Genomic DNA, 4,695 nt, shown 5'->3' on the forward strand with positions numbered 1-4,695 from the left:
ATGCAAAGTAACGCCATCTGGTGAAACAATACGATATACGATAATTATCAATTCTACTATATGGGTGCGTTCTTTAGCAATACTGAAATACGAGCGAGATTTGTGCGCAGATAATTTCTTACCACACTAAATTTAACAGAAAAATTCATCACAAAACGATTATTGATGCTAATGTGTGAAATTCCATTTAATCCATGCAAGATGTGTGATTACCAGAGCCCCTTCGGCCGCCAATTTAAAGTATTTTAATCTTTAAAATTGGCGTTTCCACTTCCCGGGACGAGGACCCAGGGGTTGGATTTGTCGGAAACGAGTGTTCGGGTTGTTTCATTGTGTCGAATTACATACACAGAACGAGGCGCTTGACGTGTAAGTGCGTGAGTGCGAGAATTCGAGTAAAGGTTAAACGGTGTATATCTTCGTGTACAGTGATGTTATGTCCGTTGTGTGTGTTGTGTGTGTGTGTGTGATCGAAGAACATCTTCGGCATGTCTAAAAACAGAAAAACAGTAAATTACGTACGAGAATAAGATGTGTTGAAAATGAAACGAAAGAGTTCTTACCATCGGAGACTTCGAAAAATATTCACTTGTACGATAAATGGCCACTTCGTCCTCTTCGTGGTAAAGTTGGGGAGGGAGAAGTATCTCCCTCCCAAATGTTCCTACAAAACACAAAGACAGTGAGAAAAGAAGAAGTTCATTCATTTATTATCTAAGGTCAACATTATTACCTGTATCAGCTAGTCTTTCTTCCCGAACAGTGTCATGAGGAGAGCGAAGGACCTGACCTAGCCTAGCCTAACCTAACCGGAAGCTCAATCCTCGTAACAGCTGTTTGGGAAGAAAGGTCGGCAAATGTCGCGTCCGGTGAGTAAACGTGTCACGTCCGGGTGGTCACAATCGGGAGTCAAATCCGTTGTCGTCTATCGAGTGTCACGTTCGGGAGACAAGTCACGTCCGGGAAAAGGTGTCGAGTCCGGGTGAAAAGTGTCGCATCCGGGTGCAAAGGACGAGTTGGGGAAAATCGAAGAGGATCACCGCCTAGGCCAAGGGAAACGCAGCCACCCGCAGCAACAAAACCGCGGTCCCTCGACTTCGGCGGCGCTCTCCTCCGATTCTTCCCCGTTCCGACTTCCGAAAGACGATGGCGACGACGTCGCGAGCGTGGACGAAGAGGCAGGCATCGCGAAAATACGAAGTAACAACGAAACCCAAAAAGAGGAGTCGGAGCTGCTGTCACTTCGTACTCTTCCACAACAAGGCCTGTGGCTGGCTGATCCCTGACGACCTTGGCCAAGTGGAATGGACTCAGAACTCTCCCGCCTCCGGGAGAGTGCCACGCCACACGCACTGGGGGAAGGTCGTCACCACCCGCTGCCTCTCGCTCGACGGTCTCCAACGACACCGAACATTCGGCAGAGACCACGTCCACCCCCGGGTCCTCGAACGTCTCGATGAGACGTCCGAGGAACCCCCTCTCCTCCGGCGCCACCGCATTCTTCCGTCGGAACTCCGGCGAAACCACTCTAACATCTTCATTCTGAAAAAACAAAGTTTGCAATTAGTCGATTAAAACAAAAGCTTAAATTAATGTCTAAATTCTTCCGAGAAAAGCAAAATGCTCACCGCAGCTGCCTTTTTAAATCTAAAAGATTCGAATCCGAAGCGCAAACGGACGACCATCGAACGATGTGCCGAGATGTCTTCTGGGACCGATTAACGCAGAAAAAGTCCAAGATTATACTCACGAACGAATCGCAATTCGGATAGTTCGCGTTAGATCCTACCGGAATGATTGCTAGAACGTTCCAACTGTATTTGCAGTAGAGACGACCGACCCGGAACGAAGAAACTCTTACGTGTAGTTTGTATTTGTACGACAGTAAATTAAAGACACGCCGCACGTAGCCATGAGGAAAAGGCACTCGAGCCCAAGTCGTAACAAGTGTTTCCTTCTAAAGCAATTTACCCTAACGTGTACGTCACATAAACGCAACTACGGCATTTAAAAGAGTTTCGTGCAAAGAAATAATGTAATTCAACCAAGAAACGCACATTTTACCTCACACCTGGGGAAATTATGTCCGGCGTACTTCAATTATTGTATACATATAGTGTTAATGTACTGTACCTGAAACATTTGTTAATATTGTCTATATAGCCATAAGTCTGGCGTTGTATATAATGTATGATATCGATTAATTAATTGTTTACTGTTATTTTTACTACGCAGCCAAGTCAGGCTGTATCTTTTATGTAACCATTTTAATGTTATGTATTCCAATGTAAATATGTTTTTATTTTAAATGAATGGCGATGCAGACGCCCATGGGGTTCCGTGGGGCCCCCTGGTTGCTCCTTTTCCCACTTTCCTATTTCTCTTTATTTCCTCTTCCCTCTAGCTTCTTATCTTAACTTAACTCTTCTTTCAGTTTCTAATAGGGCCTAAGTCCGTCGCTAAATACGGATAGCCCTCTAATCACCTTTTCATCATAGTGTCATAGTGCAAAGAAATTGCCAACGAGTCGACCAAAATACAAGACAAACATGCCCACAGCCAACTCGCCATTCGGGACACGAACGTTTAAGTGGCACAAAGCATTGGCAGAGGGTTACGTAAGTGTGGAAGATCGACTGCACTCAGAAAAGACCACCTTGTGGAAAGAGACAAAGAGCCTAAGGTAAAGAATTCTTTGTGTCCATCCTGTATAGAGTGTATTAAGTGTTAAGTGTATTAGTATTAGTGCAGACAATTTAATTCTGGCAAAATAAGCCATTGAAAAGCGTTGTAACTAATACATAAATTGCTTGGAGAAGTCGGAGGTCAAAGGGCGAAATTTTTGACCTGTCCAAGGAACATCCCATGCTTCAGAATACGGTCTCCGTCCATCAATGTTACCAGAGTATATTTCAGTTAAAATTACGATGGAATTCGTATTTAAAGTTAGTATTAAATAATTTTTAATTGAATTTCTATAAATAATCCTTATTCTTTGACCGTGTTTATAAAATATAAATGAATTAATTACGAAAATAAACCAATGAGCAAATACTCAATCCGTTTTCGGCGCTTCGGTCGCTTTCCAATGTGGAGGCTGGTTTAAAAGTCGTTTCGGATCCTGATTCACAAGCGACGTCTATTCGGAGAAAGAGCATACAAGGCTAACATCTCCATAAAACCAGGAAGAAGAAGGAATTCACAAGCGACGGCAGATTTAAACGCAAATACGCCGGCCGATGTCGTCTTTGAATGTTGGACTAAACGAAACGAAAATAAAATCTTACAGCTAGCTAAATTCTAATTAAAATCTTACTTGGTGTAATGTCGGCGTCCAAAAGTCTTCTTAAAACCACGTTCCGGTAGCAAAGAACACTGACAAAAGGCAAAAAAACACAGCGAAAACAAGAGCACAGAGCGCACACGTCCGTTCGGCAAGCGAAAAACGGGCAAAGTGACGCAAAACGTCTTGCAACAATAGCAACGGCAATTGTTGCCGTTTCTATGGAGATTAGAAAGCGCCTAACGAATTCGAATGCGATTGACGTAATGAATTCTTTTTGAATTTTAAGGCTAAATATCTGCATTTTTTACGTTTCTATCCCCCGAGTGACGACGGATTGGGATCGAGAGACTTCCTACCACCCTCCGCCTTCGGTTTCCATTCTCCACAAGGGGTTAGAAGAAAGATTTTCTATAATCGAACGTCGCCACCCCGAAAACTAGAACAAATCATTCCTCTCGTTTGTCCAGTATTCTCCGGTTGTAATTTTTACTAAATTTCGTAATATTTCGTTTATCCGACGCCATTTTAAAAGCGGTTACTTGACGTCATCGGACGTTGGTTATATGAAATATGCGTGTTATAGTTTAGTTACGAAGTGATGAAATATACGATGAGCACGAAGATCTTTAAAAGAATATCGAATGTTTACAGATGACTCTCCCAACGCTCAAGCAGCTGCCTTTTTAAACCTGAAAGATTCGAATCCGACCATCGAACGATGCGCCGAGATGTCTTCTGGGACCGATTCTTCAAGTAATATTAAATAAATTCTTACGTTTAGGGTCAATATGGACTAAGACTTACCTGAAAAATCTTTAATCTTCTCTGCAAAAGTCTTCAAACAGCAAAAAAGCAACGCAATCCAAGAGCACAACAAGAAACACAATCGAACTGCGAATCGTCATGCGTGACGAATTTCGAACAAACGTTAAAAGATGTTCGAATTACGTGAAAATAAAAATTAAAAAAAATCAATTTTTAATGTCTTTTCTTTTTTAAATTTTGCTTCAATCATTTTCTTGTGTTCGGAATTTGATAAATAAATTATCTTCTGCATTTACGTGGTGCAGAATGTCCACCGTGACAGGTAAAAGACGATCTTTTTAAATTCTACGTCTTGAGGCTTGACCATCTCCGAAAATCGCCGAAATTCGTTTGAATAAACATCTTTTCGTCCATTTCGGCCATGGACTGAAATAAATCAAATTTCTTAGGATTTCGCCCAATATTATTTCGCTTTTCGGAAAGATTTCTCGGTCGCCGTCGGGGTTGCGGGTTTCGCGTATTAATGCAACATCAAACTAGATAAAGTTAATATTAAAAATACCGAAAAACCTATATAATACGCCCCGAACGAAATGAAGTCCGACACAAGGATAAATAGATTGAGCCAGGACAAGCCACCATTC

The 4,695-nt window shown here is 42.1% G+C and overlaps 1 long non-coding RNA gene across 1 annotated transcript; it reads right to left on the bottom strand.

The window, feature by feature from the left end:
- Positions 1 to 311: 311 nt before the first annotated feature.
- Positions 312 to 939, bottom strand: LOC136971459 (uncharacterized). The gene is made up of 2 exons (XR_010880169.1): positions 564 to 939; positions 312 to 492 (listed from the first exon to the last, which is right to left on the bottom strand). It is a non-coding gene; the product is annotated as an uncharacterized lncRNA (long non-coding RNA).
- Positions 940 to 4,695: the final 3,756 nt, after the last annotated feature.

The sequence above is a fragment of the Centruroides vittatus genome, unplaced genomic scaffold (assembly GCF_030686945.1).
Source record: "Centruroides vittatus isolate TY-2023 unplaced genomic scaffold, ASM3068694v2 contig_2563, whole genome shotgun sequence".
Classification (NCBI taxonomy): Eukaryota; Metazoa; Arthropoda; class Arachnida; order Scorpiones; family Buthidae; genus Centruroides; species Centruroides vittatus.